This window comes from Lynx canadensis, chromosome D4 (assembly GCF_007474595.2).
Source record: "Lynx canadensis isolate LIC74 chromosome D4, mLynCan4.pri.v2, whole genome shotgun sequence".
Classification (NCBI taxonomy): Eukaryota; Metazoa; Chordata; class Mammalia; order Carnivora; family Felidae; genus Lynx; species Lynx canadensis.
The window spans coordinates 62,367,898-62,395,392 of record NC_044315.2 but is presented as its reverse complement, the minus strand read 5'-3'; the positions used below and the strand labels follow the sequence as shown (position 1 = coordinate 62,395,392).

At 39.5% G+C, this 27,495-nt stretch overlaps 1 pseudogene; it reads right to left on the bottom strand.

The window, feature by feature from the left end:
• Positions 1 to 6,015: 6,015 nt before the first annotated feature.
• Positions 6,016 to 27,051, bottom strand: LOC115499105 (annotated as a pseudogene).
• Positions 27,052 to 27,495: the final 444 nt, after the last annotated feature.

Below are 27,495 nucleotides of genomic sequence, written 5' to 3'. Positions count from 1 at the left end.
CAGCTCTTCCCGTTGTTTGATGCTAATATATGTAACATTTCTTGTTTATATACAGGTTCTATACACACATGGACAAAATTTCAAATATTAAAGGACTCTGTAGTCAACACCATTGGTGCCCACGCAGGTCCTCCGCCTGGCCAGCACACCCATTCGAGGCTGCTGAGTCTTGGCTGTTAGGGCTCACAGCTGCAACCTTCTCCAGAGAATTGCTCTTGGCCAAGTGGGATCTGCTTCCTGGAGTGATTGCCTCCCACCCCCAGGTGCAACCCACAGCCAATAATTGACCCAATGCATGGGTACAAAAAGCTGGCTCTTCTGCCTCAAGGTGGGATCAATACTTGGTGGCAATTTGTGCTCCTGCTTCCACGGTGTGAACAGGTAGAGACAACATCCTTGCTTAGCTACTTCTCCAGCTTTATCCTGCTTTTCTTACTCCCTGACTTCTGGGAGCACTCCCTCAATCAACCACATGCATGCCATTTCCTGTTTCAGTCTCTGCTTCCAGAGAATTTGACCCCAAGCAGTAATGTGGCTGACCCTTGTTCAACCCAAGTTTGAACTGTGAGGGTCCACTTATACGTGATATATATATATATATATATATATATATATATATATATATATATATATATTTGAAAAATACAGTAGAGTACTGCAAATGTATTTTCTCTTTCTTGTGACTTTCTTTCTTAAAAAGTATTTTTGTTCTAGAGACAGAGACCATGAGCAGAGACAGGAGCAGACGGACAGAGAGAGAATCTAAAGCAGACTCCATGCTCAGCACCGAGCCTCAAGTGGGGCTCATTCCCACGACCTGGGATCATGACCTGAGCTGAAATCAAGCTGGACACACTACCAACTGAGCCACCCAGGTACCCCCTTATGATTTTCTTAATAGCTTTTTCTTAATAGCTTTTTTCTTAATAGCTTTTTCTTAATAGATTTTCTTTTCTCTAGCTTACTTTATTTTAAGAATACAGTATTTAATACATGTAACATACAGGGGAGCCTGAGTGGCTCAGTTGGTTAAACGTCTGACTTCACTTAGGTCATAATCTCACAATTCGTGGGTTTGAGCCCCACAATGGAGGCTCTGTGCTGACTGTGTGGAGCTTGCTGTTTGAGATTCTCTCTCTCACTCGCTTTCTCTGCCCCTGTCCTGCTTGCTCGCTCTCTCAAAGTAAATAAATAATGTTTAAAAAAATGCATGTAACATACAAAATGTGTCAGTTGACTGTTTATGTTATCGGTAAGGCTTCTGGTTCACAGTAGGCTGGTTTTGAGAATCAAAAGTTATATGCAGAGCTTTGACTGGGGAGGGGCAGATCGGCACCCCTAACCCCTGCGTTGTTCAATGGTCAACTGTACAATTAAATGGGGATGTCAATAATGGAAGCAGTGACCTCTCAACTTGTTTTGGACTGGCAAATTTTCTCTAAGATACACTGTGGAAAAAAAGGAAAAAGACTGGAAAGTCACATACACTTGTGTTATATGAAACTGCCTGTTTTAGTGTATTGCTAGACATAGCATACAGGTTTCCTCTTGTGTCCCAACTACCACATATGTTGTACTGAGAGGACCCTGAAGCCTAACCCGGGCTTAGTGTAAAAGAGTGCTGACTGATATTTTTGCTGTAGGCAAGAGATAAGGGTGTTCAGGAGGAGATGATGAGAGATAATTTTGGTGTTTTGCTGTTAAAACAAATTCTTCTCTTTTCTTAACATGATTACATTTTCAGTCCTAATTTTGGTGCCAAACTGAATGTTGTAAATTCCTTAGTAATTCAGTTTCAAAACAACTGTGTAAATGCTATTTGAAAGGCGTGTTACAATACTGGTTAAGAACACAGGCTCAAACACAAATGGCCAGGGATGAAATTCTGACTCCTCCACTTACAAACTATGTAATTGAAAGAGGACTTCAACTACTTACCTCTATTTTGACCTCAGTCTTTGATGAGGGGTCATGGAGCCCAACAGTCAAGAAAGAATTCCCAAGACGTTTTTATAGAGCAAAAAGGTGTTTTTACAGGACCCATGGGCAGAAAGAGCCACACTGTGATTGTGAGGAGTGACTGATTTTATGGGGTTTTCTATCCTATGGGGGTGACAGTGACATTAGGGCTCCAGGAAATGGAGTCTGGGGGTCTATTATTAAGTTTGTGTTTTTCCAGTAAATCATTAAGACAGTTACAAACTATAGTGCAGTTTCATGTCCTACGTGACTTCGATCTTTATCGATTCACCATTTGTTTCCCCTCGCCTTTGTTCTTAGGCAGTCACTAGTGTCTGAGGAATGTTACACGTGTCCCACCTTAAGTGTGTGTGGTGGGGGAGGTTTCCAGGGGTGTCAGCTTGCGTTTTGCCCTCAGCCTTTGGTCCTCTCCTCAGTCGGTACTTTCTGATTAAGTTCTTTCCAGCTTATCTCTTAATTCAGGCAAAAGACCCTGCAGGCAAAGGATCCTGAGAGGCAAAACTACCCCTCAAGCAATAGGGACCGCCGTGGGCCAGCAAGACCCTACTGTGAATGACCCCAAGACACTGATCTGACCAGACCTTTTCTGCCCACCTGCACGTACCCAACGACCCTTGCCCCACATTTTCCTTACATAAACCTGGAAGTATTTTCAGCACTTCGGAGGCAGTCTTTGAGCCTAGTCCCGCTGTCTTCCCAGGTGTTGGCCTCACAGAAAGAAATTCCTTACCACTGCTGGTATCTCTGCCTTTGGATTTTGTCAGCAGGGAGTGGTGGAACCTGGGACTGTATGGAACCCCAGAGCCAAGTGCTGTTGCACCCTTGAGTCCCAGTTATATAACTTTGACCAAGTTACTTGACTTCAGTTTGAGTCTGTGAAACAACAATAATAAAGCTTCCTCAAATAATTTTTATCAGAATAATTAAGTTGATTCATGTGAAACTCTTAGAATGGTGCCTGGTACATATGAAATGCTCAAAAATTGTAAGCTTTTGTGATTATTTATCAGGAATCTCTACACCCAGCATCAGGCTCAAACTCACAACCCTGAGGTCAAGCATCAGTCGGTCCTCTACCAACTGAGCCAGCCAGGCACCCCACAACTTTTGTTATTTTCACTTAATGATTCCAAAGTAGTACAGGCTTCATCAGTGAGTGATCATTCTTTACTTAAAATATGTGTGTGTGTTTTAATGACATAACTAGTCATTCATGCTAATTTTAAAAATATCTTGTACCCTAGAATTATAATTTCTAGGTAATGGAATACAACTACTTAAGCTTTTAAAAGAATAAACTGTTTAATAAGGCTGGTTATTATTTTTTTTAATTTTTTTAAATGTTTATTTATTTTTGAGACAGAGAGAGACAGAGCATGAATGGGGGGAGAGTCAGAGAGAGGGAGACACAGAATCTGAAACAGGCTCCAGGCTCTGAGCTGTCAGCACAGAGCCTGACGCGGAGCTTGAACTCACGGACCGCGAGATCATGACCTAAGCCAAAGTCGGACACTTAACCGACTGAGCCACCCAGGCACCCCAATAAGGCTGGTTATTGACCTTATTATCTATGAGTGGTCAGGTTAAGGTTGGGGAACGTGATTACTTCTGTCAGTTACAGATGCTAATCCCCTTAAGGGAAGGCAGTGAAAGAGAAGGTCAAAATGGAAGAGATGTAAAACTAGAGGTAGAAGCTCTTAGAAATATTGATTCGAAAAAGAACTTTTTAACAAGTTTCTTTTTCACCTTTGGAAGTTACTTTGAATGTTAATTTCTTTAATTCACTATTTTGGGCTGCCATTTGAATAATATGTATTCATCAGAAAATATTTCCTAGAGGCCTTGAAATCAGGTATTGATAAATATACCAAATATGAATGTTTTGTGAAGATAAAAATCCTACGATTTAGGATAGGTGTCCTCTATTCATTTCATGAACATGTTTGCGCAACGTGCAAGAAACTGGAAATAATGATGACAATGTGAAAATACTGTAATGTAGGTGGGTTAATGGGTTCCTAAGTGAAACACGAAACTGTAATCCCCAAGAGAGACCAGAAAGAACTCAGGATGCTTCTGTCTCAGAGATGTGCTAATGTGGCTATTATTAGTCTGAGGAGGGAGGCACTGGAAAATTATTGCAGGAATAGTTTACGTTTAGGGGTGGTTGTTTTTCAAGCTACATTTAAATTTTAAATTTTTTTTTTTTTTCAACGTTTATTTATTTTTGGGACAGAGAGAGACAGAGCATGAACGGGGGAGGGGCAGAGAGAGAGGGAGACACAGAATGGGAAACAGGCTCCAGGCTCCGAGCCATCAGCCCAGAGCCTGACGCGGGGCTCGAACTCACGGACCGCGAGATCGTGACCTGGCTGAAGTCGGACGCTTAACCGACTGCGCCACCCAGGCGCCCCTAAGCTACATTTAAATTTTAAATATGGCGAATATTTTAATTGTACCTTGTCCTTTGCAAAAAAAAAAAAAAAAAAAAAAAAAAAAAAGGGCTACATTTACATTAGCATAGCCCAGGTAACACTTGACCTAGAAATTTCATTGAAAGGCAACATTCCTAATTTATTAACATACTTGCCATGAGGATTCTGTGATGAAATAATTAAACACATTTCAAACAAGAGTTAGGGGTAGCTGGGTGACTCGGTCAGTTAAGTGACTGACTTTTGATTTTGACTCCGGTCATGATCTCACAGTTTGTGAGTTGGAGCCCCTTGCTGGGCTGCTCTGTGCTGACAGGGCAGAGCCTGCTTAGGATTCTCTCTCTCCCTCTTTCTCTGCCCTCTTCCCCCCCCCTCCCCCCCCCCACACACCTCTCTCTCTTTCTCTCAAAAATAAATAAGCATTAAAATTTTTTCAAATAAGAGTTAATAGATAAGTTTATTGTGCTGGGAGAATTGTGGGTTCAGGAAACAGTCACAGAAAAGTCAAGTTCTATAATGTGCCATTTATTAAAAAAATTTTTTTTAGTGTTTATTTATTTTTGAGAGAGAGAGAGAGACAGAGTGTGAGTGGAAGAGGGGCAGAGAGAGAGAGAGAGAGAGAGAGAGAGAGAGAGAGACATAGAATCTGAAGCAGGCCCCAGGCTCTGAGCTGTCAGCACAGAGCCAGACTCGGGGCTCAGACCAACGCACCATGAGATCATGATCTGAGCCAAAGTCAGGTGCTTAACCGACTGAGCCACTTGGGCACCTCATGTGCCATTTATTTTTATGTACATCATAACTGATTTAAAAAGGAATAGAAGTGCCTTTTTCCTTAACTGAAGATAGTCTAAATAGTCCTTTATATTGATTGAGTTAATTATAACCAGATCTATAAAGTCATAGTAGCTAAACATTGCAAGATTAATGAGTAAATTTAAGTTTAATTCCCCTTAACATGCACAGGGAACAGATAAAATTTCCTACACCAAACAAGGAAGTATGAATTATAATCTTAAGGTTAAGAATTACTTAACAAACAACTCTCGATATTCAAGTAGACTCCCACATGGGGTTTGGCATGTAATCACTCTTAGCAAATGTCAATTTTTTTCTTTTTGTCTTCTATTATATTGAGTTCTTCTTATTAAATATCCTATGTTTTCAGCTTATATTTAGATAAGAAGTAAAATTCCAGCAAACACTGGGCACACCTATAAATATCAGCCAGTCTTCTAACCCTCCTGGATGACCCAGGCTGAAGAGAACACAATTTAATGCTTGGGAAAGAGGAAAATAAACCATAGAGTAATAGGTGCAGGCAATTGTCTCAGGTAAATTGCAGGCAAAAGTCAAAAGATCTAAACCCTCCCTCCTGCGCCATTTTAATGTAATTTTATTATTCACACTAGTTGATAGTGTGAGGAGGGAAGAGAAAATATAGCTAAAATTTTACTTTTTTTTTTTGTTGGATACAGTATCGTTTATTCATAGTACCTGATAAGGTAGGACTCCCCAAGCCCCTCCCCTTCTTCAGGGGGTCTGGGATGGAAACTGGAGGTCAGGGGATTCTCAGTGTGTTTGGGGATGAGTTGGGACAAGGATTCCCCAGCTGCTGAGGGCCTCTCTCTTCCTCTTGCTGAGGCTGGTAGTCCAGGGGGCTCTTACTCTTTGGAGGCCACGTGGACCATAAAGTCCACTACCCAGTTGCTGTAGCCAAATTCATTGTCATACCAGGAAATGAGCTTGACAAGGTGGTCATTGAGAGCAATGCCAGCCCCAGCATCAAAGGTGGAAATAGCAGAAGATGACCCGGTCCTCAGTGTAGTCCAGGATGCCCTTGAGGGGGCATCCCGATGCCTGCTTCACCACCTTCTCGATGTCATTGTATTTGGCAGCTTTCTCCAAGCAGCAGGTCAGATTCATGACTGATACGTTAAGGGTGGGGACACAGAAGGCCATGCCAGTAAGCTTCCCATTCAGTTCAGGGATGACCTTGCCGGCAGCCTTGGCAGCTCCAATAGAAGCAGGGATGATGTTCTGGGAAGCCTGTTGGCCATCACACGACAGCTTCCCAGAGTGGTTGTCCACAGTAGAAGACTGTGGCAGTGATGGCATGAACTGTGGTCCTGAGCCCCTCCACAGTGCCAAAGTTGTCATGGATGACCTTGGCCAGAGTAGCCAGGCAGTTGGTAGAAGGCATTGCTGACAATCTTGAAGGAGTTGTCATACTTCTCATGGTTCATGACCATCACAAACATGAGTGAATAAGCAGAAGGGGCAGAGATGATGGCCCTCTTGGCCTCATCCTTAAGGTGAACCACAGTCTTCTCCATGGTGGTGAAGACCCCAGCGGACTCCACAACATACTCTGCACTAGCATTGCTCCCACCCTGCATTAATAAGGATGGCTACATTGACAGAAAAAAGTAGACCGCTGAAAGAACAATAAGTTCATTTCTCATCTCATTTCAGAGTAGGTTTCTAAGTCAGCAGGTAACTCTCCTCTATGTAGTGATTCAGGGATCCAAACTCCTCCCATCTTGCGTTTCTGTCAACTGCTAGGAACTTTTCTTTATTTGTGCAGTAGAGGCAGGGTCACCATGTGCATATTGCAGCTGCTGGAAAGAGAAAGTAGAAAAAGGTTCAGCCTAATGTGTACTGATGTGGGTTTGATGCATCTCACATTGCTTTGGATAGAGCATGCTTGCATAACTGTACCTAACTTAATAGCGGCTGGGAACTCTAGTATAGCTGTATTCTCAGGAAGAAAAGGAGACTGGATTTTGATAGATACCTCTCAGCCTTGTTCATCCTCTCCCCTATCAATGCTAGCTATCTAAATCCTAAATATGATCATGTTAGTCCCTCAGTTAAAACAAAAATAGGGGCGCCTGAGTGGCTCAGTCAGTTGAGCATCAGACTCTTGATTTTGGTTCAGGTCGTGGTCGCGGGGTCATAGGATCGAGCCCTGCATTGGGCTACATGCTGAGCATAGAGCTTGCTTAAGATTCTTTCTCTCTCTCTCCCACCCTACCCCTCTCCCCGCTTGTGAGTGTGCCCTCACTCTCTCTAAAATTAAAAATAATTCTAGTAAAAAAATACGTAGTGGTTTTCTATCAGTGAACAACAAATATCTCACACTAAACTATGTGTTGAATACTGTAGATACAAGGATAAGGAAAATAAAGATTTGGTATTTATCTTCTTGGAGCTTATGGAGGAGCTAATATCCTAGGACTCTCGTGTGGTTTTTTTTCTCTGTCACCCCTACACCGCATCCATCATGAAGACCTGTGAATTCTACTTCCATCCAAGGTACTACACATCCTTTCTCCTCTGGTTCCCACCAGCATCACCATGCTAAATGTTTTTTAAAAGCTTGAATTGCATAGCTCCTATATAACCAAATTTATAGAGGGTTTTATATCAAATGAGCCATGAATGTGCAGAGTATAGAGAGAAAGGAAGCATTTAATTTTAACTAATTTGTTGACATTATTTTATACTTATTCTCACTCTACTCTTGCTTGAAGCTATGAGGGAAACCTTTTCCAGAAATGCTATTCGATCCCTTTTCTTTTATGTAATGACTAGGTTCATTACCTGTGGTGGTGGTCCATGAGATTTCCTCTGATATTCTTAAAAAAATTTTTTTAAGGTTTATTTATTTTTGAGACAGAGACAGAGCATGAATGGGGGGGGAGGGTCAGAGAGAGAGAGGGAGACATAGAATCTGAAGTAAGCTCCAGGCTCTGAGCTATCAGCACAGAGCTCTACGAGGGGCTTGAACTCACAGACCGTGATATAATGACCTGAGCCAAAGTCGGATGCTTAACCGACTGAGCCACCCAGTGCCCCTCCTCTGATATTCTTACAACAAACTCCCTTCAATTTGGATTGCTTGAGAGGTGCCTGCGTGACTCAGTTGGTTGAGCATCCAGCTCTTGGTTTCGGCTTAGGTCATGATCTCACTGTTTGTGGGTTTGAACCCTGTGTTGGGCTCTGCACTGACAGTGCAGAGCCTGCTTGGGATTCTCTCTCTCCATCTCTCTATGCCCCTCCCCTGCTCACTCTCTCTATTTATTTTTGAGAGAGAGAGAGAATCCCAAGCAGGCTCTGTGTTGTCAGTGCAAAGCCCCATGTGGGGCTTGGACCCATGAACCACGAGATCATGACCTGAGCCAAAGTCAGATGCTCAACTGACCGAACTATCCAGGTGCCCCAATATATAAAGGTTGAAAGCATTTGGATTGCTTGAATGGCTTTGTGCTTCTAGGTACCAAAAGATCCTTTAGTAAAATATTTTTTTATTTTTCAAAAAGTGTATTTAACATTTAGTGGGGATATTGCATGGCACTAGCTGTTTGAGGGTTACCATATCATCCTGAATGGAAGGGCTTTGGCGGTGGCTGATGCCCAGGCTGAAGAAGAGCCAGACATCTGTATTATTTTTCTATTGCTGCCGTAAGAAAACCACAAACATAGTGGTTTAATACAATGCCCATTTGTTATCTCATAGTTCTTTAGGTCAGAAGTCTGAAATTATGTCAAGATTAAAAAAATAATTCTTAAAAGTACATGTAATAGTGAACTACAATTAAAACAATTTGTTCTAGGGGCTCTGGATGGCTCAGTCATTTAGACGGGCGACTTCAGCTCAGGTCATGATCTTGTGGCCTGTGAGTTTGAGCCCCGTGTCAGGCTCTGTGCTGGCAGCTCAGAGCCTGGAGCCTGCTTCGGATTCTGTGTCTCCCTCTCTCTCTGCCCCTCCTCTGCTTGCTCTCTGTCTCTTTCCCAAATAATAAACATTAAAAAAATTTTTTTTTAAAATGATTTGTTCTAGTTATGGGCTTGAATCATAAGCTCGTTCTGAAGTAAGGAAGAGAGGAGAGCATTGTAAGTGATAAGACATCTGACCCTAGCAGCATCTCTTAGTAGCTGTGGGAGTTAGGTTAAGTTACTTAAGCTTTCCCAGCAATATATAATATATTTCTACATAATAATAACACCTAAATCTTAGACTCATTATAAAGTTATAGGAGAATACTTGTAACAAAGCATATGTAAAACTGTTTGGCATAAAATAAATGATCAATAAATGTCAAATAAAAATTTTTTTAAATAAAGGAGATGATGTAAAATGGAACTCTTCTTAGCTTTTACAACTGTGAAATGCTTAGATCTTAAGAATATAGTTTGATGAGGGGCACCTGGGTGGCTTAGTCACTTAAGTATCCAACTCTTGGTTTCAGCTCAGGTCACGAACTTGCAGTTTGTGGGATCAAGCCCTGAATCAGGCTCTGTGCTGACAGTGCAAAGCCTTCTTGGGATTCTGTCTCTCTGCCCCTCCCCTGCTCCTGCTCTTTCTCTCTCTCTCTCAAAAATAAATAAATACACTGAAAAAAAAAAAGAATATGGTTTGACGAGCGTTGATAGATATTTATGTCCCTGTGTAACTCACATCCCAATTAAGCTGTAGACCTTTGCTGTCACCTGTCACCCCTGAAGCTTCCCTGTGGCCCTTTCAGGTCCCTTTTTCCTACTCTACAAGAGGTAACTTCTGTTTTAGCTCTAAAAAGTAGCTTGGCCTGTTCTTGAAAGTTATATAAATAGAACTTTACAGTATGTACTTTTCTAGTATCTGGCTTCTTTTTTAATCAGAATAATGTCTGTGGGATTATCTATGCTATTGTGTGCTCCAGGTATTCGTTCCTTCATCTTGCTGAGTAGTATGAACATATCACAATTTATTTATTCCGCTCTTGATGGATATTCGGGTTGTTTTCAGCTAAGAATAAAGCCGCTTGGGTTGGTTGAGTGACCAACTTTGGCTCAGGCCGTGATCTCACGGTTCATGGGTTTGAGCCCCCCGTCAGGCTCTATGCTGACAGCTCAGAGCCTGGAGCCTGCAGTTTCTCTCTCCCTCTCTCTCTCTCTCTCTCTCTCTCCCTCTCTCTCTCTCTCTCTCAAAAATAAATAAACATTAAAAAAAAAAAGAATAAAGCTGCTTGGGGTGCCTGGGTTGCTCAGTCAGTTAAACTTCAGCTCAGGTCGTGATCTCAGTTTGTGGGTTTGACCTCCACATCGTGCTCTGTGCTGACAGCTCAGAGCCTGGAGCCTGCTTCCGATTCTGTGTCTCCCTCTCTCCCTGCTCCTCTCCCACTCACGCTCTCTCAAAAATAAATAAACATTAAAAAATTAAAAAGAATAAAGCTGCTCTAAACAGTAATGAAAACATTTCTGGTGGATAGGAGTTTTCATTTCTCTCAATACCTGGGAGTAGAATTTCTGGGTCATGTAGTAAGTATGTGTTAAATTTAGTAAGAACAGTTTTCAAAAGTGGGCACACCAGCTTATAGTCCTACCAGTAAAAGATAAGAATCTCGTTACTCTACTTCCTTGCCAGCACTTAATCCTGTCCTATTGTATGACAGTGAAGGAAACCAGAATATGTCACCCAAAATATGCCACTTTGGCATATTTGATTAATTTGAATTAAGAGCACTTAAGAGTAGGTGCAAGGACAGTCTGACCCTTCTTTTTCTTGCTGAAAGCAGGAGATAAAACTCTCGTGTGAACCATACCTTCCCTGTACCAGGAGGATAGAAGACCTTCTTGTCAGATCAGAGACTGGAGGAATCTGTGAACAAATCTTACTCAGTTGTTCTTCTCTCATATGTTTGTCTTTCCTCAGTTTGCTGACTTGGGAAATCAAAAACTGATTTTCTTTGCCTTTCAGTTATTACCTTTTTTGAAAAAAATTTTTAATGTTTATTTATTTTTGAGAGAGAGAGACAGAGACAGAGACGGAGTGTGAGCAGGGTAGGGGCAGAGAGAGAGGGAGACACAGACTCTGAAACAGGCTCCAGGCTCTGAGCTGTCAGCACAGAGCAAGATGCTGGGTTCAGACTTGGGAAGGGCAAGATCATGACCTGAGCTGAAGTCATAGCTTAACCGAGTGAGCCACCCAGGCGCCCCAGTTATTGCCTTTTGTTGAAGGTGCTACCTAAGCTGGAAGTCTAAGCTGCCATTTTCAGTTACTTTCCAGTAGAGTTTCTGGAAAGTATGGTAGGCGCCATGCTCGTCCATGTTTTTCTCTTGTTAATCTGTCTTTTTATTAGAGTCTCAGCCAGAAACTTAAGATGGGTAAAATTTTTCCTCCTTTACAACAGGGACTATGCCCAATTCTCTCTCTGTCGCCCCGTGTCAGCCTCACAATGACCCAATAAAACAGGTGCTAATATCACCCAAATTATATAAGATAAGGAAATTGAAGTACAAAAATAAGAACTAATTTGCCCCAAATCACACAACTTTCAAATGGTGGTGCAGGAAATTTCACAGGGTAGCCTGCCTCCAGCACTGCTCTCATTCAGATACTGCCTCTCCAGATACAGCTTAAAGAGAGAGAGCTATAATGTATATCGTTCTCATATTTTATATATAATAGATTACATTTCATCCTTATGTACAAATGAAAAGAGTTAGCCTAAGTAGATGATGTTGTGAGTTTATCACTTGTGCCCCCTACTCTTACTAAATTTCCTGGTTATTTTTCAAAGCTTCGATGTTAAGGTGTATTTTTTTCATCCTGGGTCGTGCAAATGATTCCAAGGAGGAAGTCAGGACTAAATTATAGCTGTTGTATGAGAATGACTATATGGTTAGGCAACAATACTCTTAGGTCTTCTTTCAACATCAAACATCTATTTTACAAAGAAAGTACCTGCTGTATCCATAGGAAATATCTGTAAATCATTTGCTAAGAAGTTAGCTTTTTATTTTGTAATTTTTAGTCCCTGTAATCACATTTCATGCAAAAAGAATAAGTGGTAGAGAAAAGAAAAAACATTAATTTGAAATATTTTTTCCAGTTTTAGGATGCAACTGTTATAAATATAAATGTGTGTATATTTGTAAGTGTATGAATATGTGTGTATTTACTTAAACATATTTTACTCAAAGATTTTCTTAGTCCTTTCCTACACTCTGTGAAGACAAAGGAGAGCATTTCTATTTTCTATTATATGAGGTCCACACTGCAAACAATCAAAATTTAGGATTTAGATATAGTGGTAGTAAAACTTAAAAATCTATTAAAATTCATAAATTATAAAGATAGTATTCTTACAAGTCCTCAGCAGTTCTGAGAATATCTTTTCTTGCAATAAAATCAACATTTTTGCCTGAGTATTCAAAAAGAAGCTTTTACAGTCCCAATCCTAATTTTATTTAATTGTAAAATTAACAGTGATGATCATATAATAGGGACAGATTTATATATGTGTGGGCATGATAGGGATGGGGAAACCCAAATACTAATTATAAATAAAGGAAATAAAATTCCATCTTTTGGAGTTAATTAAAAAAACGATATATCCTGATTTCAAATAGGGATGTCACTTAAAAAAAAAAAAGCTTTCAAGGATTGTAAGACAGAAGCTAAACTGAATTCATTAGCTAAAGAACAAATGTCAATCAGAAGTGGAATTGATTATCCTTTAAAACAAGAAAAAGGAAATTCCTAAAGAAAATTTTAGCTGTGCTCATTCGACATTGCTCAGAGAAGAAACTTACTTGCAACGCTTGAGAAATCCCTTCTCTGAGGCAAATCTAACCCATGTTTGAAAGTGGGCTCATCAAGCTCTCTTACTAGCAATCATTCAGCGTATTTAACTTATTCCCTTTGTTCCATTTCCCTGTCCACTATTCAATCTTGTGATCATGATTTTTCTTTCTTCCCATGGAGGTGTGCCCATTGGAAAAGAATGTTCAGGCATGTTAACTTGAGTATCTAGTCTCTGTACAGGTGTATTTTTAAATGTTTATTTATTTTTGAGAGAGAAAGAGTGTGAGCAGGGGAGGGGCAGAGTGAAAGGGAGACAGAATCCGAATCAGGCTCCAGGCTGTGAGCCTTTAGCATAGAGCTGGACACAGGGCTCGAACTCACAGACTGTGAGATCATGACCTAAGCCAAAGTTGGATGCTCAACCGACTGAGCCACCCAGGTGCCCCAGTGTATTTTTTATTATAAATCCAAACGTTGACACTTGGTCTTTATGCACTAGCCCCCTTGAACTGATTAATCTGAACCTGCTTAAGCTAACCTTGAAGTTTTCAGGGCATAAGAGTCAGATTCTGCAGGCACTTGAGTGAAATTATCAAGGTAATGGCACACATTACCAGCATTTTCCCCCAAAGAACTCTGCGTCACTGAGCGCTGTTTTCTTTCCAAAAAGTTTCAGCTCATCTCAAGAATCCACTGAGGCATTGTAAGATAATTGACAGCTTTTCTCTCCTAGAAAAAAAGAAAAGATTGACATTTGTTAATTTACAGAATGGAATTAATAGGAGCACAAATTGTTTTGTTTTGCTGTTTATAAAATACTTTTCTGTCTTGCAGATGGAATGACCTCTAATGATGAAAAGGGAAACCTTATCTCCAAAATGGTCTTAAAATTAGATGAAGACAAGGGTGGGTGGGTGATTCAGTTGGTAGAGCATCTAACTTTGGCTCAGGTCATGATCTTGCAGTTGGTGAGTTCGAGCCCCGCAGCGGACTCTGTGTTGACAGCTCGGAGCCTGGAGCCTGCTTTAGATTCTGTGTCTCCTCCTCTCTCTGCCCCTCCCCTGCTCCTGCTCCTCTCTCTCTCTCTCTCTCAAAATTAAAAGCATTAAAAATTTTTTTTTAATTAGATTAAGACAAAACTGACAAAATATTCAACGTCTTAACTATTTAAATTGATTTCTTTGTGGGCTACTAAAAAAACCCAAAGAAATCAGTTATTTGGGAGGTAAGTTTTTGAAAACATTTAAGTATTTTGAAAGGAACAGATGAGAAATACCAAAATCAAACTATTTTGCAGTTGCTAAATAGAATTTTTAAAAAATATATTATAAATATCCCTAAGGTTAATATAAGAAGCTGAGTCTTAAAGAACAATCCTATTCTGTGTGAGAACCTATAATAGGTTTGTTCTTGGGAGAAAAAGTAAATTTGTCAGAAGTTACTTGGAAATGCCATGCTAATTTCAAGTAAGATGAAAGAGGTAATGGTAATGTTAATTAACATTTAAAATTAATGCTCTCTCTGTGTCTCAGAAATGTGATCTTGGGGCGCCTGGGTGGCTCAGTTGGTTAAGCGTCCAACTTCGGCTCAGGTCATGATCTCACGGTCTGTGAGTTCGAGCCCTGTGTCGGGCTCTGCGCTGACCGCTCAGAGCCTGGAGCCTGTTACAGATTCTGTGTCTCCCTCTCTCTCTGCCCCTCCCCTGTTCACGCTTTGTCTCTCTCTGTCTCAAAAATAAATAAACGTTAAAAAAAAATTAAAAATTAAAAAAAAAAAAAGAAATGTGATCTTTCTAATAGTCTTTATCTGTAGATGAGATACCTACTCAAAACTGGTGGAACCACCCGGAGAGCTTAACTCCAGAGCTTTGTTCTCTGATCACTACAGTGTGTCCTGGAACAATTGATATTTACCTTAAAATGCAATCATTTGGGGGCACCTGGGTGGCATCTGACTCTTGATTTTGGTTCAGGTCATGATGTCACGGTTGTGAGATCGAGCCCAGAGTTGCACCAAAGTTGGGTTCGGTCTGGGTGTGGAGGCTGCTTAAGATTCTCTCTGATTCTCTCTGTCTCCCTCTCCCTCTGCCCCTCCCCCTGCTCACACTCACATGTGCTCTCTCTCTCAAAAAAAAATGCAGTCGTTTGAACCTATGTTTCGGTAGTGTTACATAAGAGAATTCTAGGTAAAGAATTGTTGACTGAGCTGTTAAGTAGAGCTAAAATTTCAAGTAGGAACTTGAATACTCTGACAATCCTTATGACTGTTGGTGAATCAATTCAATTCAATTCTTTACATTTAATAATACAAATAAATATGTATTTTTTAATGTTTGTTTATTTTTGAGAGAGACAAAGACAGAATGCGAGTGGGTTAGGGGCAGAGAGAGAGGAAGACACAGAATCCAAAGCAGGCCCCAGGCTCCAAGCTGTCAGCACAGAGCCCGACGCAGGGCTCAAACTCACAAGCTATGAGATCATGACCTGAGCCGAAGTCAGATGCTCAACTGCCTGAGCCACCCAGGCACCCCTACAAATAAATATTTTAAAAAATAAGTTTGAGGTCAGGGCCACCTGGGTGGCTCAGTTGGTTGAGCACCCAATTCTTGATTTGGTCTCCGGTCATGATCCCAGAGTCATGGGATTGAACTCTGCATGAGGCTGCATGCTGAGCCTGGAGCCTGCTTAAGATTCTCTCTTTGTCGGGTGGCATCTGGGTGGCTTACTTAGATGACCGTCTGACTCTTGATTTCGGCTCAGGTCATAATCTCATGATTTGCTGTCAGCACGGAGCCTGCTTCTGCCTTCTCTCTCTCTCTCAAAATAAAAATTCTTTCTCTCTCTCTGCCCCACTCATGCTCTCTCTTAAAAAAAAACAAAACAAAACAATCCATACTCATGGATTAGAAGAACAAATATTGTTAAAATGTCAATGCTACCCAAAGCAATCTACATATTTAATGCAACCCCTATCAAAATAACACCAGCATTCTTCACAGAGTTAAAACAAACAATCCTAAATTTGTATTGAACCAGAGAAAATCCTGAATAGCCAAAGCAATCCTGAAAAAGAAAACCAAAGCTGGAGGCATCACAATTCCAGACTTCAAGATGTATTACAAAGCTGTAATCATCAAGATAGTGGTACAGGCACAAAAAACAGGCACATAGATCAAAGGAACTGAATAGAGAACCCAGAAATGGACCCACAAACGTATGGTCAACTAATCTTTGACAAAGCAGGAAAGAATACCCAATGGAAAAAAGACAGTCTCTTCAGCAAATAGTGCTGGGAAAACTGGACAGCGACATGCAGAAGAATGAACCTGGACCACTTTATTATACCATACACAAAAATAAACTCAAAATGGATGAAAGACCTAAACGTAAGGTAGGAAGCCATCAAAATCCTGGAGGAGAAAACAGGTAACAACGTCTTTGATCTTGTCTGCAGCAACTTTTTACTAGACATGTCTCTGGGGGCAAGGGAAACAAAAGCAAAAATGAACTATTGGGACCTCATCAAGATAAAAAGCGTCTGGTTAATGAAGGAAACAATCAGCAAAACTAAAAGGCAACCAACAGAATGGGAGAAGATATTTTCAAATGATGTATCAGACAAAGGGTTTGTATCCAAAATCTATAAAGAAGTTACCAAACTCAACATCCAAAAAACAAATAATCCAGTGAAAAAATGGGCAAAAGACATAGACATTTTTCCAAAGAAAACATCCAGATGGCTAACAGACACATGAAAAAATGCTCAACATCATTCATCATCAGAGAAATACAAGTCAAGACCACAATGAGATACCACCTCACACCTGTCAGAATGGCTCACATTAACAACTCAGACAGTAACAGATGCTGGTGGGGATGTGGAGAAAGAGGAACCCTTTTGCTCTGCTGGTGGGAATACAAAGTGGTGCAGCCACTCTGGAAAACAGTAAAATAATTAAAAATAGAGCTACCCTATGACCCAGCAACTGCACTACTAACTATTTATCCAAGGGATACAGATGTGCTGTTTTGAAGGGGCACATGCACCCCTATGTTTATAGCAGCACTATCAACAATAGCCAAAGTATGGAAAGAGCCCAAATGTCCATCGACAGATGAATGGATAAAGAAAATATATATGTATCTATGTATGTATATATACACAATGGAATATTACTTGGTGATCAAAAATAATGAATTCTTGCCATTTGCACTAACATGGATGGAACTAGAGTGTATTATGCTAAGCGAAATAAGTCAATCAGAGAAAGACAAATATCATGATTTCACTCTTACATGGAATTTAAGATATTAAAAAGATGAACATAAGGGAAGGGAAGGAAAAATAGTATAAAAACAGAGAGGAGACAAACCATAAGAGACTCTTAAATATAGAGAACAAACTGAGAGATGCTGGAGGGGTGTTGGGTGGGGAATGGGCTAAATGGGAAAGGGGCATTAGAGGGGACACTGGTTGGGATGAGCATTGGGTGTTATAAGTAAGTGATGAATTACTAGATTCTATTCTTGAAATCATTATTACACCATTTGTTAACTAACTTGGATTTAAATAAAAAAAAAAAAAGTTTGAAGTTAGAAATCCCAAATGTATTTGCCTACTTTCCTTATTTTCCCCTTGACAGTTAGATTTTTGCCAGAGTATTGGGAAATTTTTTTTTTTAATACAATGTCTTTTTTTTTTTTTTAATTTTTATTTTTGAGAGAGAGACAGCAGGAACAGGGGAGGGGCAGAGGGAGAGGGAAAGAGAGAATTGAGCCTGACCCTCGGGCTCTGTCTCATGACTGTGAGATCATGACCTGAGCCAAACTCCAGAGTTGGATGCCCAGCTGACTGAGCCACCCAGGCACCCCAAAAGGCATAAAGGTTTTAGAGAAAAAAATATCCTTTCACCCATTTCCTAACCTCCTAATCCCCCTCCTTGAAAGAAATGTTTCTAGCTTTGTGTGAATTCCTCCAGAGATATTTTAAGCATATAGGGGCAAAAATGTAAAAACATTATCTTCTACTGCCTACCCACCCTCCCAGTACAAATGCTTAAGCTTCCTTATGGAAGGTAGTAAGAGCCTCATAATAGGAAAGAGTCTCCTAGTGCTTTTAATTTCTGGGTGTTTGCTGAATCTACTGACACCCACACCAACAGTAAAAAACAAAAAACAAAACAAAACAAAAAAAAAACCCTTTATCTCCATTTTTTGAGTTGATTTTATGCCTCAAAATTTTCCTTCCAACCCTAGTTGATTTCAGAATTAACTATTTTCAGGCTAACTACTCCTCACTGCCAGCTCCCATTCTATTTACTCTAGGGATTTTTCTACTGAAAAGAAAAATAAACCGTAGTGACTCCCAAAGTAGGAATTTATAACTATTTCCCTAATTGGCTGTGTATGTATACCATTTTTTTTTCTTTCCCATAATCTGCTAGCTATTGTTTGCCCAACACTTAAGGAGTAGGAGGTAGTTGTGTTTTAAAGCAATTAGGTAAGCTGGCAATGACTAGAAAATGATTATTGTAAACCAGTTTCCTCCTTCAAATTAAATTGACTTTATCCAGATTAAATAATTATTTGCTGGGTGTCTGGGTGGCTCTGACTTTGGCTCAGGTCATGATCTCGAGGTTCGTGGGTTTGAGCCCCGCGTCGGTCTCTGGGTTGACAGCTCAGAGCTTGGAGCCTGCTTCAGATTCTGTGTCTTTGTCTCTCTCTGCCCCTTTCCTGCTCATGCTCTGTCTCTCTCTCTCAAGAACAAACTTTAAAAAAATTATTTGTGCTACTTGCCTCTGTACTTTTCTGTCTTCCCTAGCAGATAATTAATGGACAGGACTGTGCCCCCAAGACCTATCACAGAAGCCTGTCACATTTTAGGGCTTTGTAAGTGTGCATGAAATGAAAGAATAAACAGCTCTATCTACCCAGGTGATTCTAAACAGATCCAGAAAATCTGCATTTTTCTTCTTAAACTTGAGTTACTTGGGAGAAAGATTCTAGAGTGAACTAAATGAGGATCATACTTAATTTCTAGAGGAAGACCTTGTTTAAGGCTCTGGACTAGGAACGTTTGGGGTTAGTGCCAATGATTTGGGAAAGATTTGCCTTATATCCTGAGAATGGCAAAGTTTCACAGGCATTAGTCTTTAGTCTTTTCACTTGATCATGGGCATGATTTCTATATTGATGTATTTTTTAAATCCAAATTCATGATATATAACCTGAAAAGGCAATTTTCCCAGTATGTGAATTTGTTTATATCAAAATTTACAGTAGCATAAGAGTTAAATATAGCTATTTATAGGTTGTTTATTTATTATAAGCTATAAAAAATATGGTCCAGGAAATCTCCTTACTCTCTCGCAAGTCTACTGGCCTTTTTTTAACTATGAGTCTATAGTACTAGTTTTTTTAAATAACTGTATTATAGAAAATTACATGTACAAAAAGACAATGAATCCTCATATTCCTATCCTCCAGCTTCGATAGTTATCAGCTTGCAGATAAACTTGTTTTATCTCTGCCCCACTCATTCCCCCTTTCTACAGGGATATTGGAAGCAAATCCCAAACCATCACTTCATATCATCATTTTATCCATAAATATTTCAGTATGTTTCTCTAAATAATAGGAATTAAAAAAATAATTGACAATGATACATTAGTTTTAAGTGTACAACATAGTGATTCAACTTCTCTATACGTTATGCTACGCTTGCCACAAATGTAGCTACCATCTGTCACCATAGGGTGCTATTACAATGTCATTGACCATATTCCCTATGCTGTGACTTTTATTCCCGTAACTTACTCATTTCATAACTGAAAACCTGTACCTCCCACTCTTCACCCATTTTGCCCATTTCTCCACCCCCTTTTTCTCTGGCAACCATCAGTTTGTTCTCTGTATGTATAGGTCTGATTCTATTTGTTTTGTTTTGTTTATTCTTTGTTTTTTAGACTCCACATATGAGTAAAATTATATGATATATGTTTGTCTTTCTCAGTGTCACTTATTTCACTTAGCATAATACCTTCTAGGTCCATCCATATTGTTGGAAATGGCAAGATCTCATCTTGTTTTATGGCTGTGCAAGATTATATCATATATACATATATCACATTTTCCTTATTCATTCATCTATCAGTGGACACTTGGATTGCTTCTATACCTTGGCTATTGTAAATAATGTTGCAATAAATATACAGGTGCATGTAACTTTTTTTTTTAAGTTTATTTATTTTTAGAGAGAGCAGAGACATGAGAGCATGAGAGACAGACAGCGCATGAATGGGGGAGGGTCAGAGAGAGAAGGAGACACAGAATCCGAAACAGGCTCCAGGCTCCGAGCTGTCAGCACAGAGCCGGACGCGAGGCTCGAACTCACGGACTGCGAGATCATGACCTGAGCCGAAGTCAGACGCTCAACCGACTGAGCCACCCGGGTGCCCCACATGTAACTTTTTAAAATTGGTGTTTTTATTTCTTTGGGTAAATACCCAGTAGTGAAACTATTGGATTATATGGTATTTCTATTTTTATGAAAAATGTTTATTTATTTATTCTTGAGAGGGAGAGAGAGAGTGTGCATGTGTGCGTGTGTGAGCAGAGCAGGGGCAGAGAGAGAGAGAGAGGGAGAGAGAGACTCTCAAGCAGGCTCCATGCTCACCATGGAGCCCGAGGAGGGGCTCTGTCCCACGACAGTGAGATCACGACCTAAGCCAAAATCCAGAGTTGGACACTTAACTGACTGAGCCACCCAGGTGTGCCAATATTTCTATTTTTAATTTTTTGAGAAATCTCTGTAGTGTTTTCCACAGTGGCTATATCAATTTACATTGCCACCAATAGTGCATGACGTTTCCTTTTTCTCTATATCCTTGCCAATACTTGTCATTTCTTGTCTTTTTTGTTTGTTTGTTATTGTTTTAGCTATTCTAACAGGTGTGAGGTGATAGCTCATTGTAGTTTTGATTTGCATTTCTCTGATGATGAGATGATTAGATGATTGCATTCTCTGATTTTGAGCATCTTTTCATGTGTCTGTTGGCCATGTGCATATCTTCTTTTGAAAAATGTCTATTCAGGTCCTCTGCCCATTTTTTAATTGGATTTTGCTTTTTTGCTGTTGAGTTGTATAAGTTCTTTATATTTTGAATATTAACCCCTTATCAGATATATCATTTGCAAATATATTCTCTCATTCAGTTGGTTACCTTTTTGTTTTGTTGATGATTTTTTCACTGTGCAAAAGCTTTTTAGTTTGATGTAGTCCCAGGAGTTTATTTTTGCCTTTGTTTCATTACCTTAGGAGACATACCTAGAAAAGTGTTGCTGTATATGGCCAACGTCAGAGAAATTATTGCCCGTATTCTCTTCTAAGACTTTTAGGTTTCAGGTCTCATATTTTAGTCTTTAAAATCCAGTTTGAGTTTATTTTTGTGTATGGTGTAACAAAGTGTTCCAGTTTCATTGTTTTGCATGTAGCTGTCCAGTTTTCCCAGCACCATTTGTTGAAGAGACTGCCTCCTTTGTCATGGATAAATTTACCATATAAACCTGGATTTATTTCTGGGCTCTCTATTCTCTTCTATTAATCTATGTGTCTATTTTTGGGCCAATACCATCCTGTTTTAATTACTACAGGTTTGTAGTGTATCTTGAAATCTGGAATTTTTATAATTACAGCTTTGTTTTTCTTTATCAAGATGGCTTTGCCTAGGGGCGCCTGGTTGGCTCAGTTAAGCGTCCTACTCTTGGTTTTGACTCAGGTCATGATCTCATGTTTCATGAGTTTGAGCCCCATGTTAGGCTCCGTGCTGACAGTGCAGAGCCTGCTTGGGATTCTTATCTTCCCCTCTCTCTGCTTCTTCCCTGTTCGTGCTTGCTCATGCACTCTGTCTCATTCTCTCTCTCAAAATAAATAAATCAACTTAAAAAATTTTTTTAAAAATTTTGACTACTTGGGGTCCTTTGTGGTTCCACACAAATTTTAATATTACTTCTGTTTCTGTGAAAAATGCTGTTGGTATTGTGGTGGGGATTGCACTGAATTTGTAGATTGCTTTGGGTAGTATGGACATTTAAAAACTATTAATTCCTCCAATCAATAAACATGGACTATGTTTCCGTTTTTTTGGTATCATCTTCAATTTCTTTCATCAGTGTTTTATAATTTTCAAAAAGTACAAGTCTTTCACCTCCTTGGTTAAGTTTATTCCTAAGTATTTTTTTCTTTTTGGTGCAATTGTAAATGGAATTGCTTTCTTAATTTCTCTGTTAATTTGTTATTAGTGTATAGAAATGCTATCAATTTCTGGGTATTAATTTTGCATCCTACAGCTTTACTAAATTCATTTATTGCTTCTAGTAGCTTTTTTTTTTTTTTTTGGTGGAGTCTTTAGGGTTTTCTATGTATAGTATCGTGTCATCTGCAAATAATCAGTTTTATCTCTTCTTTACCAGTAGAGATGTCTCTTATTTCTTTTTCTCTCTGACTTCTATCCCTACAACTACCAACACTATGTTGAATACAAGTGACAAGAGTGGAAATTCTTGTCTTATTCCTATTCCTAGAGGAAAAGCACTCAGTTTTTCACCATTGAGTGTGATGTTAGCTGTGGTTTTGTTTTTTTTTTTTTAATGACCTTTATTATGTTGAGGTATGGTCCCTCTAAACCCATTTTGTTGAAAGTTTTTATCATGAATGGGCGTTGATTTTGTCAACTGCTTTTTCTGCAACGATTGACTTGATCATATGATTTTTATCCTTTATTTTGTTGAATTGGTATATCATACTGGTTGATTTATAAATTGAGCCATTCTTGCATTCCTGGAATAAATCCCACTTAATTGTGGTGAATGATCCTTTTAATGTATTGTTGAATGTGGTTTGCTAATATTTTGTTGAGGATTTTTGAATCTATGTTCAGCAGGGATAGTTTTCTCTTTTTGTGATGTCTTGTCTGGTTTTAGTATAAGGATAACATTGGCCCTTAGAATGTATTTGGAAGCTTTCCTTCCTCTTCTATTTTTGTGGAATAGTTTGAAGAGAATTGCTATTAAATCTTCTTTAAATGTTTGGTAGCATTATCTGTGAATCTATCTGTTCTTGGACTTTTATTTTTTGGTGACCAAAAAAATCTTATCTTTTTATGACCAATTCAATTTCTTTACTCATTGGTCTCTTCAGATTTTCTATTTCTTCCTGATTCAGTTTTGGAAGGTTGTATGTTTTTAGGGATTTATTCATGTCTTCTATGTTGTCCAATTTGTTTGCATACAATTGTTCATGCTATTCTCTTATAATCCTTTGTATGTCTGTGGTGTCAGTTACTTCTCCTCTTTCATTTCTGATTTTATTTATTTGGGTTCTTTCTCTTTTTTTCTTGATGAGTCTGGCTAACAGTTTATCAATTTTGTTTATCTCTCAAAAGAACCAGCTCTTGGTTTCTGTGATTTTATTTCTTTCTTTCTTTCTTTTTTTTTTTTTAGCCTCTAAGTCATTTATTTCTGCTCTGATCTTTATTATTTCCTTCCTTCTACTCACCTTGGGCTTTGTTTGTTCTTTTTCTAGTTCATCTAGGCCTAAGGTTAGATTGTTTATTTGAGCCTTTTTTCTGTTTGTTTCTTGAGGTAGGCCTGTATTGTTATATACTTCCCTCTTAGAACTGCTTTCTCTGATTTTGGACCATTTTCATTGGTCAAGATAGACTTTCCCCCTCCCCCAAAATAATTAAAATTCCTTTTTTATTATTCATGATTTCTTAATATTATAAAATATCTACTTTTCATATTTCCCTGATTGCCATATGTATATTTTACAGGTTCTTTATTTGAATCAAGATCCTTGGGAAGTCCACACATTACAATTGATTGATCTATCACTTAAAATTCTCTTAATCTATAGCTTTCTATTTAGTCTCCTTTTATTCCTTCAAAATGACCTTTTTTAAAAACAGAAACCAGGTTGTTTGTCCCACTGTTTTTCACATCTAGATTGTGCTGATTGCGTTGCCATGGTGGAGTTAATATGCTCCTCTGCTTTTTTTTTTTTTTAATTTAAAATGTTGTAATGTTTATTATTTTTGAGAGAGAGAGAGACAAAGCACCATTGTTGGGAGAGGAAGACATAGAATCTGAAGTAGGCTCCAAGCTCTGAGCTGTCAGCACAGAGCCCCACATGGAGCTTGAACCCACAAACTGTGAGATTATGACCTGAGCTGAAGTTGGACACTTAACCAACTGAGCCACCCAGGCACCCCAATTTTTTTTTTTTTTTTTATTTTAGAGAGAGACTGTGAAAGCAGGGGAAAGGGGCAGGGGTGGAGAGAGAGAGAGAGAGAGAGAGAGAGAGAATCCCAAGCAGGCTCCACACTTAGTGGAGAGGCCCACACAGGGCTCAATCCTACAACCCTGGGATTGACCTGGGATCATGACCCCAAGCTAAAATCAAGAGTCAGATCAACCAACTGAGCCATCCAGACACCCCTCCTCTACTTCTGGTTTCCCTAAATTGTTAGATCTAGGTTTGTTTTTTTTAAGTTTGTTTGTTTATTTGTTTATTTAGAGTGCAAGAGTATGAGCGGGGGGGGGGGGGGGGGGGGGGGGGAAAGAGAGAGAGAAACCCAAGCAGGTAACACGTTGTCAGTGTAGAGCCCAATGCAAGGCTCTATTCCATGAGCCCCAAGATCATGATCTGAGCCGAAATCAAGAGTTGGAGGCTTAATGGGCTGAGCCATCTCGATAACAGATTCACTTTTGAATTTTTTCTGCAAGACTTTATTTATTTATTTATTTATTTATTTATTTGGAGAGTGCACACGAACTGGGGGAGGGGTAGAGGGAGAGAGAGACAGAAGATTCCAAGCAGGCTCTGCACTGATAGCAGTGTGTCCAATGCGGGGCTTGAACTCACAAACCATGAAATCATGACCTGATCCAAAGTTCGACGCTCAACCGACTGAGTCACCTAGGTGCCTCAGGAGAGAGAGAATCTTAAGCAGGCTCCAAGCCCAGCACAGAGCCTGAAGCGGGGCTCGACTCAGGACCCTGAGATCATGACCTGAGATGAAATTAAGAGTCAGATGTTTAACCAACTGAACCACCCGGTCACCCTGGCAAGACGTTTTAAAAGGTATTATTGTGGACTTTCATATGAAGGTACATAATGTCTGTTTCACTTTCTGTGATTTAAGCAGCTATTGATAATCAATATGCCTAGATCCATTTGTTTACTAAGGGTTGCAAAATGGTGATTTTTCCACTGAAGATTTCCCCTGATCCTTAAAAAAATTTTTTTAATGTTTATTTATTTTTGAGAGAGAGAGAAAGAGAGAGAGAGCATGGCAGAGGGGCAGAGAGATGGAAACACAGAATCCTAAGCAGGCTCCAGGCTCCGAGTTGTCAGCGCAGACACGAGCACACGGGGGCTTGAACTCATAGACCACAATATCATGACCTGAGCCACCCAGGTGCCCCTCCCCCAATCCTTAAATATTCTTTAAAAATAGTGTTGTTGTTGTTGTTGTTGTTTTTAAAGGTTTTAGTGTATTGTTTCTTAAATATTTGCCATACTTATATACACATTCCCTGACTGCTGGCCATGTAGACTTTCTGAGTTTTCACTCTATAAACACTGATGGGATCACCATTCTTGTACATTTCCTATGCATAACTCATTATTTCTATATCTGGTTATTTCTTCAGAACAGTCTTAGTAGGGGAGGTTCAAGGCATAAACAGCTTTATGGCTTCTTCCTACGTACTTAAGTGTCTTCCTCAAAAGCAGCAGTTCATTCCCTCCACTGATAAGAATGCCTAGTTCCTGTATATCTTTACCATTCTCACATATTTAATGTGTTTGTATTCCATGTTTTTTATTAAATGTAAATCGTAATGTGTGCATTAGGAATGTATCTACTATAAATACACTAAGAAAATTCAAGGTTTGTTATTTCATAAAATGCATAGAAGTTTGAAAAAACAGTTGTTCACATATAAGAAAATAAAAAATTAATCTGTAGAAATTTCAAAACTGTGAAAAATTTTTGAACTCCTTGGTGGGCCTCATGTTTATTCACATATTTTTTTTCAGGAATTAATTGTAACTATAGACTAGCTTTGTGTGTGTGTGCAATTTTGTTCTAAAATTTTTGAAGTAATGTTTTTTAAATAAAAGTAAATTTCTGACTATAAATATAATATGCTAATTGCAAAATGCTGTTCTGTGGAATACTATCTTAGAAATAATGCCTTGGGTTTTGTGACTCCTATTTTATAATTAAAAAAAAATTTTTATGTTTATTTATTTATTTATTAAAAAAATTTTTTTTTCAACGTTTATTTATTTTTTTTGGGACAGAGAGAGACAGAGCATGAACGGGGGAGGGGCAGAGAGAGAGGGAGACACAGAATCGGAAACAGGCTCCAGGCTCTGAGCCATCAGCCGAGAGCCCGACGCGGGGCTCGAACTCATGGACCGCGAGATTGTGACCTGGCTGAAGTCGGACGCTTAACCGACTGCGCCACCCAGGCGCCCCATGTTTATTTATTTTTGAGAGAGAGAGAGAGAGAGAGAGAGAGAGAGAGAGAGAGAAACAGCATGAGCAGGGGAGGGGCAGAGAGAGAGGGAGACAGAATCCAAAGCAGGCTGCAAGCTCTGAGCTGTCAGCACAGAGCCCGACGTGGGGCTCCAAGTCAGCAACTGTGAGATCATGACCTGAGCTGAAGTTGGTTGCTCAACCGACTGAGCCACCAGGCACCTTGAACCATTTTATAATTTTAAAGTTTCCTTTAACTGCCTATTATAAGGAAAATTGTCTGATCGCCTCCCCTATAAACAAACTTAGGGGTTTTAAGATGTGGATTCAGAGTTTACCTTTATGATTTACCATATATGTATATCCTTGTGCCTTAGTTTCTTTAGGGCTGATATTCAACTGGGAGGCATTAGGATGGCTATTTCAGTAGGTGAAAGCTGTACCAGTTGTGAAACGTTCTGAACATCATCCCCGAGGATATGAATGTCAACCTGGTAGTTACACCTTCTGACTTTCATTGTGGTCTCAAAGATCCTCACCTGAAATCACAACAGAACCTTTTTTTCACTCTGTACCTATGGAAATTGTCAAACTTTTCCTGCTTAGCAAAATTGCTGAGAGGTGCAAAGTGATAGATACCCTGTGTGGGAAAGTGTCTGTAGTGACTGTGGATATGTGTCAGATCTGCAAGGTGGCAATTTAACCTCTGCAATGGTCATGTGACTTTTAGCAAACAATTTCTTCAAGGATGTACTTCCTTGCATACATGGTCTGGTGTTTTTTTAGTCTTTTAGGAAACAAAATTAGTAAGTTCACTGCTTAAGATGAGTCTTCCTCAGGGGGCACCTGGGTGGCTCTGTTGGTTAAGTGTCTAACTTCTGCTCAGGTCAGGAGCTCACAGTTTGTGAGTTTGAACTCTGCATCAGGCTGTCTGCTTTCAGCACAGAGTCTGCTTTGGATCT